Source organism: Lepidothrix coronata, unplaced genomic scaffold (assembly GCF_001604755.1).
Source record: "Lepidothrix coronata isolate B3197 unplaced genomic scaffold, Lepidothrix_coronata-1.0 Scaffold126, whole genome shotgun sequence".
Taxonomy (NCBI): domain Eukaryota; kingdom Metazoa; phylum Chordata; class Aves; order Passeriformes; family Pipridae; genus Lepidothrix; species Lepidothrix coronata.
In genome coordinates, this window is record NW_016690306.1 from 2,357,010 (window position 1) to 2,371,147 (window position 14,138).

A 14,138-nucleotide genomic window follows, 5' to 3' on the forward strand; every position below is an offset into this window, starting at 1 on the left:
TCTCAAAGAAAGTAACTTTCTCTAGGGAAAAAAATACACGATTTTTCAAGTCCCTACCCCCAGCCCCCCCCCCCCCCCAGTCCTAGCACTAAAGTCCTCTAAAAACCTCCAGAGAGGGTTTTAACCTGGCTTTTAGGCCAGGCCAAATCCCATTGGCTTGTAGCATAAATCCCACTTTTGTTAATAGAGAAGTTGGTTTTTATTCCTTCTGCCAAAGCAACCTGGCCTGCCCAGTCCCGCAGTGAGGTCATAACTCAGGGCTGATCACATCACAGCACGTTGCCATGGCGATGCTTGAACTGTCACAAAGGATGTGCGCTGTGATTTCACAGCAGATGGGCTGTGAGGGAGGAAGCCCTCATTTAAATTTTAAAAATTGCTTTAGTAATTAGCAAGAGCAATAGAAAAAAAACATCGAAAAGAAAAGAAAAATCCCCAAACTACCACTCTCAGCAAAGGTTACAGGATTCACGTGGGATCTGCAGGCCATCCACAGAGAAGGCCAGGCTGCTGCTCCAAGTTCACTGAATTCATCAGCTCTTTGGGTCGCTGATAGGTGCAAAAATGGCTGGAGCCTGCCTGGCTACAGGAAGCCCAGGGCAGCCGTGGGCGAGCAAAGCCCCCCTGTGCGTCGGTGCATTTCAAAGCACGCCGGCACCGGGCCAGCGGCCCTTCGCAGGGACCTGATGGGAGTGGCAGAGGGCAGGCGGAGGCTGCCGCAGGCTTTATTGAAACACAAACTGCCTGACAGGAGAGGAGGTGTGACTTCACAAGTTTTTATCAAGGCGTTGGCTCGGTTACTTCTATGGCCCTTCTTAATACAGCACGAGGAGCACAGAGTCACACAGATGTGCTTGCACCCTGTCAGGGACAAGGTAGGGTGTTATCCCTCAAAGGTAAGAGTGAAACACCTCGGCCCCCTAATTCTCACAGCTCAGAAGCACTGATCCCACAATAGCCTACACTGGCCTTGTCCTGCATCCTCATCGGCTCTCTCGCAGAGTGATAACCCATTCCCACCTATTGTCCTGGTACTTGGGAACTGAGACGAACAGTAAACAATGGAGGCAGAGCAGATGCTGCCAAGCTTTCCAGACAGCCGTGGTGCAGCCCTGCTCCCTCCTCAAGCTTCTCCATCCCTGGCAGAGGTGACCTTGAGGAAGCAAAGCCTCAGGTCCCCATTCCCATGACCTCCAACATCTCATTGCAGAGACGCCAGCATCCCCTAGCTCACCACAGCAGATCTCTTCCACATCACAGCAGCTCAGCAACCTCAAGGCAGAATTAAATGTCTCTCCCTTCTGCCTGCAGCAGACAATGCACGTGGTGTTTCAGGGACCTTGGGCTGAGTCCTCATATTTAATGGGGAGAGCAGACTTCAATGCAGCTTGTTCCTTGTTAATTCAGTGACTAACTGTTGATCTCTCTAAGAATAAGCCAGATGGTTGCCGTGATAAGTGATCAGCTCTCCTGGAGTTTTTGAAACAGAAAAAGACAGATGCCTGCGTGCCTCTTGCCAGGACCCATCTTAAGCTCAGGCAATGAGTGCAAATGCTTAGGGAGGTTGTGTTCAGGGGATTCTCTCCATCCAGGCTTAGCAACTAATCTTCCCCATCAGCCCTTCGTCCTGAAGGGGAGGCATCTTGCCTTCTTTCAGCTTCCCCTGGCTTAAGAGCACTACAAGTCATAAGATCAGCCCTTATAATTGGATCAGACTTTGATATTGTTCTCCTTTTCCGTGCATTTATATTAACATCTCATTTTGCAGACAGCACATCTGATCGGTGCTTACTACTTCAGCTTGTATTTGCACACTCTGGCAATTGAGAACACTGACAGGAGAGATAAAGCATTTTAGCAAAGGAGAAAGTTTGTTTTGGGAAGCTGTTTTGATGGGGTGGAAAAACCCCAGCAGGTTGAGGAATGAGTGGCAAATATACAAGGCTAAAGAGCTTTGTTTCTCAGCCACTGATGCAAAGGGCACCAGTCAAGCACCACTTCCTGCTCTCAGCACAGTGATCAAGGTCTCCAAAAGAAAGGGAAAAAAGGTAGCAGTGTTTGCCTGCTGACTTCTTTTTGTTTTTACCTCAATTTCTACTTCTGACTGTAGAGAAAGTCTGATTCTACTACTGAGCTGGCATTAAAAACACCAAGTGAGAGCCAATGAATCACTATACCCATGTAGGTTTAGAAGAACAGGGAGGAGAAGAGGAGTTAGGAGCAAGGTGTAAAATTAGCAATGGAAGCTGAGCTTGGTTCTTCCCAAAACCAGCTCTAAGGCAGTAGCCTGGCCCACCAGGCTAGGGCTGGTTCACCTGCCCTGGAAGAAGCAAACACATCCGTCCCAAAGCTCACAGCTTCCCCATTTGCTGCTATGTCTTGTAGGCAAAAATCCACTTGATCTCACAGGGTTAGGCCAGCATAAAAATGAGCAATATGTAGGCACGCACTCAACAGAAAACAGTACTTTTATTTGCATGCCTCTGTTGTGGCTCTTAAAGGATGTACATTCCCTTTGAGGATATTTATGAAGTCTCTTCAGAGAGAAATTCGGAGCTGCACCTCCAAGACAGGGAATTAGATCTGTAACGCTGACTCAGCCTGCAATTTCATAGGATTAAACAGTTAGAAACAAACCATTAAGCTGAAGAAGATGGAAATGTATGTGACAATACATATGTCAGACACTCTTCTTCTCATCGTAAAAAAAATATCAGTACACATTTCATTATCTCTGACCAATGTATTATTTCACAGACAAGTTTGAAACTTCATCTGAGGGCTTTATGAGCAGATGTCACTTTAAATCCAGAGATAGTGCACAAAGGGAACAGAGAGGGCACTAGATTTAAAGCAAGCAAGTGCTCTGCTCTCACTTTCCTGGAAATTGTTCATGTATATTCACTGTGTTTTGTAATCAGTGTGGCTTCCATTGCGTTATTAATTAAAAAGAGAGGCCTTATGCAAAAGAAATTTAAAATTGCGAATTTCCTTTTGCATATTCTGTAAAAGCAATTTCCATTTTATGTTACCCTGCATCGTGTTAATGTTAGGTTTTTATAAACGAATTACATATTGAGACTTCCCAGTTTTCAGATTGCATTCATCACTGATACTTTTTTTTGCATGATTTCCCCAAGAATCAAGGCTTTTGTAATTATAAACTCTAATCTTAATCACAGTTCTCCCCTCCCTCACTAAACTTTTTATCATTTCTCTTAAATTCAATTAAATTTGATAGAATCAAAGCTAATGGACTAACTACTAACTACAAGTTTCCTAAAAGAGAGCATCTGGGTTGAGACACCACACAGCCTGATTGTCTCACTGCTCAAGATTCAGAGGAGATATTCAATGACCAAGTTGAAAAACACTCACAAAAACAATTTCTGTGCACTACTTTTTGCACTTTGATGTGAGTAAATGCCAAGTCAGACACAAGCGGGTATCCTTAGACTTAGATTTAGATCATACAGCCTCTCTAGCAATAATACTGAATACACAGGTGCTCAAAAAGTTGTCCTTAGTTTATTCATTTAGGATGGTAATAACAACTGCTCCAATTTTAAACCAACTGCTCCAATTTTAAACCCACATCCTCCTCATTTTAAATACAACGAATTATGTCTCATCTTAAATGACCTTCCAGCTCCTAATTTGTGTGACATCATCCACAGTTTTGCAGAAGGCGGCTGAGTTTCACTGCTGGCCTTACTTGGTGCAGGGATCTCTTTGGTCTCAGGTTAGAACTGTTTTTGTTATAACCCGGGCTTAAGGTCTGAAATCCCACACCCGGCTTCCATTGACGGCCCTTTTTTGCACTTGAAAGGCAGAATTAGCTACCATATCACCTAATCAGTCAAAGACCCTTCTGCATTTGGAAATGCAAAAAAAGTTTAACAGGCCTTAAAGTAAGTGTCAGTTAGGACAAGAGCAAGCAGATGATTTTTCACCTGCTTTTCCATTGATTTGCCCTTTCAAGAATATTTTACACTCAAAAGCATAGTAGTCTTATTAACATTTAGGCTTTTCTTTTTTCCAAATCATAGAAAAGGAATTTAAGACAGTAGGAAAAAAGCGTATCCTGTGGAAAAATATCTTTGAGCCCTAAAATAACTCTTCCCCTCCCACCTTTCACCCCGAGCATTCAAAATTCAGAAACATTTCCAGGGATGGGCAGCTACTGAAGAGTTAAACAACATATAATCACCAGTATTTATAAGAAAAATGAATAAAAAAAATAAAAAACTCCACATACAACAAAAACCCCCAACAACAACAAGAAAAAAAACAATTCTAGGCAGGAAAACCGGAATTTGATGAGCATCATCAAGCTCTAGTGGGCATCTTCCAGATGTGGACAAGTGCAGAGGGGATGCTCATGCCCCTGCTTCTCCCTGCCTATCAGCTTCGATCTGAAAAGAACGGGAAAAGTTAGCAGAAATCTCAGGGCTGGTGGCAGCGAGGAAGGAATCCATCCTGTTATCAAATACTTACAGAGAGAGACTGTACTCTGTCAGGCAGTCGAAAACACGCCTACTCAGATAAGGGTATCCCTGCAAAAAAGTCTTTTGACACTGCTTTGACATATTTAAGTTCTTCCGCGATTATTCAGTTACAATAACTTAGAGCTCCTCTTCTGACATTCAAACACGAGCCAGTCCCCCAGTCCTACACGGGGAAGGGAAACAAAATGCCGTCCGGCGAAGTTTCTCAGCTGGGTTAAGGGCTGCAGCCTGGCCACCCCGCTGGCGACACGGGGGAGGGAGAGAGCCGAAGCAAGAAGAGATTTAAAGCCTGTGGAGCTTTAAGTACACAATTAAAAGATTAATCTAATGCGATCTAGTCAAAGATACCGCATCGTAGATAGTACACCCTTGAAGTTACAATGAGATTATGCTACTCTTAAGTCCCACTAGCCTGGACTTATTGGAAGATCTGCTATCTAGTAGCAAGATACAATCGGTAAATGATTTCTTTTAATTAATTCACTGAAGTAAACAAAAAATAGCCTCAGTTCTATCTGTCTACATCTCTTTGGGACAAAGGCAAAGAGTTCAACGACAGTTTTAAATTAGAGAAAGGACTCCTGCGATGCAGCAGAGGAGCAGAGATTGCAGGAGCATCCCTCGGAAATACACACCACCTTCCGCAAAGCAACAAACAACCACCGCCTGAAGCCCACCCCAAAGAGGATGGCTTGGAAAACCTCTATCACAAGCAGAGGATGAAGAAGTGCCGCCCACCTCCCCAGGTAATCTGCCCCGTTTCGGAGAGGCAGCCTCACGGCAACAGCCTCATCCAGCCCCTCGGGATCCCATCGCTGTCCCTACAGCAGGGGTCCAGCCCCCGCCGTCTGTATAGCAGGGATGCGATGCTGAGATAGTGGTCCCGTTCCTACGTCCTAGAACGAGGGTCCAGCCGCTGCCATCCCCACACAGGGAGGTCCAGCCCACGCGATACTGGACCGAGGGTCCTCACTCCCAGTCCCTCTACCAAGGGTCCACGTCCTCCCGGCACCGGGGCCGAGGCGGGGAGGGGGGAGCGCCCCCGCTGCGAGCCCCGACTCCACCCGGAGGATCGGGAGGGTCCGCGTGGTTCCGCCCGTGGAGCGGGATGGGAAGCGCGGCGGGGACCGGCGGAGCGGCCGGCGATGCCACCGGGAACGGGCCGGCGGTGTCACCACGGGGGCAGCGGAGCCCCCTCGGGCAGCGTTGGGGGCACGGGGCCGGGGGGTCGCGAGGGGAACTCGTGGGGCTGAGCCGGGGGAGGCGCGGCCGGGGCCGGGCGAGCAACTGGGAGGGCGCAGCCCCAGCGCGCAACTTTCGGCCGCGCCGAGGGACCCCGGCGGCCGCGCCGGCGGTGGTATCGTATGCAAATACGCAGGCTGACGTCAGAGATCATGTGGGGTTTGGCGTAGATCCCCGCCGATCGAGGGCTCTTTTTTTTTCCCTTTTTTTTTTTTCCTTTTTTTTTTTTCCCCCTCTTTTTTTTTTTTTTTTTTTTTTTGTTTTTCCGCGGCGGGGCCGGGCCGGTGCGTGCGCTCGTGTTGCCCGCGGGCCGGCGCGGCGGGGGCGGGGGGCGCGGGGTCCCGCGGCCGCGGGTGGCGCACGGAGCGGAGCGGCGGGAGCGGAGCCCCGGTGTCCGCTCCGCCCGGGACAGTCGGTGCCGCCGCCCCTGGGCGCAGGTAGGAAACTTCCCAGGCGGGGCCCCCCCTCCCCCGGTGCGCGGCGCTCCCCGCCGCCCCCTCCCTGCGCTCGCCCCGGCCGCTCGCACCCAACTTTTCCTCCCGCAGGAAACCGTCCGGTTCCCGGCACTTCGGCGGGGTCCGGGAGGTTGGGGAAGGGAGAGAACGGGGGGGAGACCGCCGGGGGTGGGAGCCGGGAGGGTTGTTCGGGGTAGGCTCTTTAATTTTTTTATATATATTTTTAATTTTTGGCCGTGCAGCCTCCTTCCCCTCGCCCTTCTCGCGCTCCCCGCCGCCTCCCGATCGCAAGTTTGGGTGAAGGGGGGGGAAAAGCGGGAGGAGGAGGAGTGGGGGGGGGAAACATGTCTACGTTTGTCTATGTCGACATCAGCAACACAAAATATGGCGTCCGCTTTCGACAGGGCGTTACGTAGAGGCGAGCAGGGCGATTTTGTCAGCGCGGTCCCCGCCGAGGAGCCGCGGGCTCCCGGGCCGGGGGGGCAGAGCCGCCCCGGGGCGCAGGAGGGGCCCGGCGACGCCGCCGCGCGTGGCTCCGCGCCCGCGGCCGGACTTGGCAGCGCTTTCCTCTGGTTTAATTTTTGATTTATTTTTTTTCCCCTGCCCCCACCCCCGTCGCTGCCAGCCCCTCTCCCGCCCGTGACGCCGTGGCCGTGGCGCGGGGCTCGCTGCCGGTGACTGCGGAGCGACGGCACCGAGCCGGGACCAGCCGGGACCAGCCCGGCACAGCCGGGCGCCCCGCTCCATCCCTCCTCCACCCTCGGCGAAGGGCTCTGCCTTCCCGTAGCATTTTATTTTCCCCAGAATAAAGGGGACTTTGGGGAAGCTCGGGCTTTGGCACGCTGCATCCACTTTTTTTTTTTTTTTTTTTTTTTTTTAATGAGGGGTGACTTTCCCGTTTGTTTTAGCCGGTTTCCAAAGCCATCACAGAGCCGTCTCCTTTTATTTTCCCCTTCCCTCTCTCCCTCTGGGATGAAGGCGACAGGGAAAGACACAGATTTTTTTCCCCCCCTCTTTTCTAGGCATAGAACTTGGAAATGATGTAGGGATGTACCTGTCTGACTTTGGGGTATCCCCGTGCCCAGCTCTTTCCTGAGCACTTTTGTTCGCTTAGAGCCTGGGAATCCCTCCAGATGGAGATGGCCGGGGGGGCGGGGCATGGCTCTGATTTCCTTGGGCTGCCCAAGCACCTCTCCGATGGCGGCTCCCCGTCCTGTCTCACGGCAGGTGCTCCTCTGAAACCCCGAGAGCTTGCGAGGGTCTTGCCGTGCAGGTGAATTCAGCAAAAGTTTTGGGTTGTGAGGTGGAGAGCAGAAGGGGAGAAAGCATCCAAAGAACTAGGAATGGGAGGGAAGAGGAGGACTCTTGCAGGGTGGGAGGGTAATACGGTGATCAGGATTGCTGGGCATCAGCAGCTCCTGCCCGCTGGGTCCCGCAGCAGTGCAGGGAGCAGCGGGTGAGGGTGGCAGAGTGTGCAGTGCCTTGAGAAGCTGCACCTTTGTCAGCACAGGGGATTTCCCGCAGCAATACCAGAGTCACAGCGTAAGGCTGTCAGCTATGCAAAACTTTTGATTTGATTCCTTTGTCCCACAGGTGTCAAATCCCAGTTCAGGAAGGGATTTTAGCACATCTTTTAGTGAAGCAATGAAAATCATCCCATCAACAACAAAAAAGTCTTTCTAAATTGGGGCTGAGAAGTAAAATATCAAATGCCTCAACATGATTATTTTATAGCAAATGATGATAAATCATTGCCGTGCTCTGCTTTGTCATCCAGCTCACCTACAAATAATCTACAGATAGCTGGTCAATGAGTTGCCTCTTTTAAAAAAAACTACAGATTAAACTTTATGCAGGGTTTGTCATTCCTGGCTGCGGCTGGGGTGGTCGTTCAGGCACAGATGTGACATGGGAGCGCTGATGTCTCTAGCAGAAGCCTCGTGCATGCAGTCTTACTGGGAAATGGCATGTGAAGTAAGACTGCTATGTGCTGCCGTAGTTTTATTAGACGATTAGATGAGTAATATTGTTGTTAAAGAGGTATCTGTGACTGAAGTGCTTTGTGAGTGTAATATATTTCTGTCCCAGTGAAGCCTTTCTAATGTAGATGTGGCTTCAGTATGTTGTATGGACTCAGCAGCTCTTTGAAACACAGAATTGCAAATCGATCTCCGGGTCAGGGAAAGCTTGGTGCTGGCCAGCAGTTGGGAAGAATATGAATGCTAAGAAGCCCATGCATTTTTAAAGTTGTTGCTGGTCCTTGCTGTAGTTCGAACCCATATGCATTTATCCCCTCAGGCTTCTGTGGAAAGAAATGTCCAACAGCTCTCCCATGTTGTCCTCTCTTCTTGTATCTGTGATGAACTCAGTGGCAGAAAGCGTGTATAGATGTGTATAGCTCAGTGATCAGGCCAAAGCCCTTGTGATTACTCACCTTCATAAAATGACATTTTTCCTACCTGTCCACTCCAAAAGTTCTGTCAGAGTTTCATCACACAGGACATTTCTTGCTGTCAGTGTTTGAAAGTAGATCACTCTTTCCAGTCGCTTTCTCTCAAAGTACCACTTCTTTTTTCCTTTTTACTCTAATTGCAATCAACAATTTCTAGACAGTGTCTCTGTAAAATCAATAATCCATTATATGAAACAGCCCAAGTTGGCAGCATCACGTTTTGGTTCTCTCTTGTTGCAGGGGGGAAGTTTTATTATGTTTTTATTAAAGGTCAAAAAAAAAAGGGCCAACATTAAATATAGCAAACTTACTGGCTTCTTTTTGCATTTTCAAACCAGTTTCAAACTGCTCCAGTCTGGAATGAGAATACAGCAGGTTTTGCTCATCCTTGTAAAAGACAAAGATTTTAATGCCAGGCATGACATCACTGTATTTGCATGTGCAACATCTTCAGGTTTTATTCCTTTTTGCTTTACTCTAACTTGGATGATCATCAGAAACTGTCTTTGGAGTCTCTTCTAGTTGGGATGTTTTGACCCATGTCTAAATTATTTTTTTGTGTGTTTGCTTAAGGAATAAAAACATGTACTGAAAATAAATCAAAATAGTATTTTAATTTGATTTTTTTTTAGAAACAGACATGTCACAACTGAATTCCCCGAGATTTCAGCATGGCTGTCAGGTTTCAGTAAAGCTGCATTTACATTCTGTGTGGAGTGTAGTTGTAGTTTGACTTTCTTTCAAGCATGAGGACAATTCAGCAAGTGTGTTCTTTCCCTAAAAGTTACTGCACATCTGCATGATGGTATCTGTTCGTATTGAAAGTAAGTAATAAAATGGGCATTAAAATAATCTATAAATGCTTTAACTTAAAGCCATTAAAGTAATTGCTGCTCTTCTATCAAGGTGTGTTTATATGTGTCAGGTCAACTGGAACTAAAATTTGTGGTTAGTTTATTTTATCAGTCCTTCAGAAATGGATCTGAAGTTTACTGGATGTCATGATACAGTTCAGTCACAGGGTAGAAGTATTTGTTGGTTTTTTTTTTTTTGAAAAGCCAAAAGAGTTGTTGATTTCCAGAATGTTTCAAATACTTTTCATACAGGGTAGTATTTGAGAGTTTCATTTGCAAAGGTTTAGCAAAATGGAAATAAAATTAATTGGGCCCTCAGAAGATGAAGAGAAGACAGTTAAATTCCAGCCTTACCTTCCAGAGGCAGCTCAGAAATCACCAAGCCAGCCCTCCCTCCCCAAAACTGCCATGGCTTTGCAAGTCAGAAGGGCTGTTTGGTTGACTGTTTTGTTTTAAAAAATATGCACTTGGGGTTGTGGCAAGAAATGTGAGTCTGGATCTAAAACGATGCACTTGGCAGGGTTTTCTCAGAACCATGAGACCTTAAACTGGTTTCTAAAGTGAAAACTGAATTTTCCATAAGCTGTGTTTATGTAGAATGACCAGCACTGTGAGTCTATTGGTGAAACCAGGAGATGAGTGAAACTGAGAGAGAGATGTGAAATGATGTTGTGTATTTAGCACTGAAGAGGCCTCGGATGGTTTTTGGTAATGAGCAGAGAGAGAATAACAGGCAAGCAGAGGAGGTTTATATGTTGGTAACCAGGAGGGGACTTTAAAAGAGTCCTCCTAAGGGGGTTTGTTCTGATAGCTGCAGAGTTGGGTTATTGTGCAACATCCCTTTGAATTCATGGATGAGACTGCATGAGCTGACCTGCAGTGGGCAGTGCCCCGAGTGGGGCTGGTGGTGGGAAGGCTCATGTCAGTGCTTGACAGGGGAGAGTTTGCCATCTGGAGGGCCAACAGAGAGGGGAGGAGGGGTCGGGAAGCAAATGGGGAAGAAGGTGATCTGTAACACCTGCGTGGTTAGAAATCGCACATCAGGAGTGGAGGGGGGTGAGATGTCAGCGAGTTTGGACAATGTTTTGTGAATTGTCCAGGTATGCAGGTACGTGCTGGGTGGTGAAAGCAGGGCACGGGTGAGGAATTCAGTGTAATTCTGACAGTGAGCCTCCCCAGCTACATCTGCAGTTCATGTCTTCTCCAGATTGTTGTCCAGTGTGGATCTGATCTAGCTAAGCAAAGTCTGGTCACCACTTGCTTGCCTCTCAAATTAACTTTTACCAACATTTTGAGAGGAATTTGCAGATCCCAACACCCCTCACCCCAGCCTACATAGACTGCAGGTTAAATAGGGCCATGGCCCAGGCTCACCCTTGGGCTCAGTTTCCATCTGCATGGAAAGCTCTGAAATCATGTAGTCTTCTCTGTCTTCTGCTGCCTTTTGTCTTGCAGCTGGGGGAAACCTGCTGGCTGCCCAGCCCCTGGGGCTGAGGGTTCAAAGGTACCTTTAAAGATCGGCTCATCCATGATGAGCAGAGACATCTTGCACTACACCAGGTTGCTCAAAGCACTGTCCAGCCTGACCTTGAACTCTTGCAGGGATGAAGCATCCACAACTTTGCTGAGCAACCTGTTCCACTATCTCACCACCTTCATCATAAAAAATTTCTTCCTTATGTCCAGTCTAAACCTACATTCTTTCAGTTTAATACCATTGCTCCTTGTCCCGTCACTACAGGCTTTGGTAAAAAGTAAGCATGCATGTATTTAATATCTCCTTAGATGGGGTACCCAGAGCCTTGGAGCACACAAGCCCTTTGGTCGGGTCAGCATTCTACAACCACATCAAGAACTTTCTCCTTGGGTTAACGTGATTGTGGGTTTATCCTCCCAAACCCTGTCACAATAAGTGACATTGGCAGAAATGCCACTTTGCTGATGTAACAGCCTTTCTGCTTGTGGGTTTTGCCACCAGAGCTGCATCAGTGAGTGACATGTCATGCCCTAGGCTGATACAACCACGTGATAAGCGTTAGTGGTACAGAACTGACATGTGTCCATGCAGAGATGCCTGTTGTCATGTGCTTGTTCAGCTCTTGATGTCTGCACATCAACCCTCCTCTCTGGGAAACCCATGTTACTGCTGGAGTTAAGCCCGAGTTACACCCAGACTTCCCTGCAGGTGGAGGCAGTGGAGCCTCTGGGTCACAGGAGTGGGCACATCCTGGTCCAAATGCAAGTGGTTCTGTACATGTCATGGAGTTTCCTCCAGACTGGTGTTGTCTGACCATGGTGTAGTTCAGTTCACTTGGAAAACTCTTCCACAACCTGAAATTCATCTTATCTTCTGGAAAAATGTTGCAAGATGAAAAGCAAAGTTATTTGTCTTGTGTTAGTCCACTTAGCAAACCCTTAGCTTTGGGTTTGCACAGAAACAGCCCTCTGCTTCTCTCCCTCCTTTCTTGAGACATAGATATATATCTTTAGTATTATTTTTTAACCTGCAACATTTCCATGCTGTGATTTACAGTGTTGTTCCAGTTGGCATGGATGGAGGGGACGATTAATTTCAAGTGAGCAGTGGGAGGCGTGGGATGGGAACCTCTTGCACCGGTTTTCATATCCTCTCACAGGCCTGAAATCTTGGGATTTTCTTCCCTTTTTTCCCCCATTCTTCCTGTCCTGACCTCATTTCCCCTCTTAAATAATTTTTTAAACTTGCAACCTCAAATTACCTGTTGATTTTGGCTTCTCTTTTGTAGTAAATTGTCTGGTTCCCACAATTTCCTAATAAGTGTTAAAACTGCATATTTCACTCCCTGGAGCTCAAAACAAACAAACAACAAACAAACAAATGGAAAGAGATTTTCTCAGGTTTTTTAGTCAATGATCATAACTGAGGAAGCCTTAAGTTCAGTGTTACTTAGCCTCTTGTCCAGTGTCATGAGCAGAGGAAGAAGTCTTATGAGCAGAACTGTATAGGGAAAAATGTGAGTCCTTTTTTTTTAAACAGAATCTTGTTATTTGTGGTTTGTGGTTTTTTTTAATAGCACCCAAAAAAAGCAGGTTCTGAGGTGCTGCTGAAGGCACCCTCAGAAGGGTTTAGTAAAATACCAATATTTCTCAAGAACTCTGTGCCCCTTCCCTCACCTCCGATATATGTGTTATTTTTCTCACTCCAAGTTTATTATATTTATTTTTTATATTTCTCAACCTAATTTCATGCTTATTAGTTTCAGTTACTTTATGTTACACTTTACTTAGATAGCAGAAGTGGAAAAATACTTGTTCTTTTTTCTAAATCTTATTTTCAGGAAGAAAATCCAAGAGTATACCAGTTGGAGGTAGTTAAGTTTTGTAGGATTTCAAAGAGTGCCGGGATGGAGGCCTGGGAAGTGATGCTGAGAGGTTTTGCCTCCCCTCATGCCAGTGAAATCCAGTACTGAGCAGACAGCGCCAGCATCTCCGAGCTTTGCTGCCGGGCAGGCAGAGCGCTGCTGATTCACTTTTGCACAAAATGAAGGAAAGTCCTGGTGGTCCTGGCCCGAAGTGTTTTTGAGGATATGCCTTCCCCGCCCCTCTTCCTGCTGCCCACCTCAAGAGCAAATATGTTTTGTTGTGGGTTTTTTTTCAGCATCCTCTTGAGCCCAAACTGTCAGGCACCACAGGGAGTTTTTCCTTGTCTTTTGTCTCTCCAGAAACTGATTTATTTAAATGATATGCTGGGAGCACACTGCTGTTACAGGCTTTGGTGCTTGTTGTCTTCTGAGCTTCGGTACAGTTTCCTTGAAAATTGTGGAAGGAAGGGTTATCCCAGAGAATCATGGTTTCCCCTGAAGCTGTTTTTTTCTGCATTTTTCCAAAAAGATTCCCCTTCCTGGTCATCTGAGAATAATGGCATTGGGTCAGACCTGTTTATTTCCATGTGATTGAAAGTGTGGAAATTGTTTCAGTGCTCACCTCCCTTCTGGGGAGAGCACTTGGCTGCCTGGCTAGAAGTCCACATGGCTGTCACTGCTCCCACCCATGGGACCACTACACCAACACCCTCTTTTTGCTCAGGCATAGGTAGTTGCAGAGTCCTTTGTCACTCATTTATTTACCATCTGGCATCCCCATGTCATCTTTTGCAGCCTGTCACAGTTACGATGCAGCTTTTCATTATTGTCATGTCGTACTCGGTACCGGGAGGATTGATGACTTCGCAGTTGCAGGTTTTTGAGGTTTTTGTTCCTTATCTCTCAGGACTTGGCAGCCAGTTCTTTTTGACAGAAGCCCTTTTAACCTGGGCTTTGACCTAAGGTGCAGGTCCTCCCAACGTGTGCTCGGGTATTAAGGCGCCAGCTCCACCGTGTTACCATTTTGAGGGCTAGGTTTAGTTTTCTTTGAAAAGCCAGCAGTGATACGACGCTAAAGAAGCTTCATGGCATTTTCACAGCAGAGAAAGTACCTGGGGTTGCTGCATGGGAGGGTTGGCAAACGCAACAGGGTCCCTGACACACCCGGTGGAGGCTGGGGAGTGCAGGGGCTGGTGGCCACTGAGGACCTGCAGGATTTTTCCCAACTGGTGGGAGTAGGGAGTTCCCAGGTACAAAAGGTGATGAATAAATTCAACAGGAAAGTG

The 14,138-nt window shown here is 47.3% G+C and overlaps 1 protein-coding gene across 4 annotated transcripts in view; it reads left to right on the forward strand.

The window, feature by feature from the left end:
• Positions 1–5,843: 5,843 nt before the first annotated feature.
• ZHX2 (zinc fingers and homeoboxes 2) overlaps positions 5,844–14,138 on the forward strand; it is a 75,648-nt gene continuing 67,353 nt past the window's right edge. The window contains exon 1 of one of the 4 annotated variants that reach the window (XM_017826415.1): positions 5,844–5,865. The gene's annotated coding sequence lies outside the window, so the exon portion shown is untranslated. Of the gene's footprint in view, positions 5,866–6,097; positions 6,188–7,188; positions 7,479–14,138 lie in introns of those variants that run through there. The other 3 variants (XM_017826412.1, XM_017826417.1, XM_017826413.1) reach the window with 3 other exon arrangements.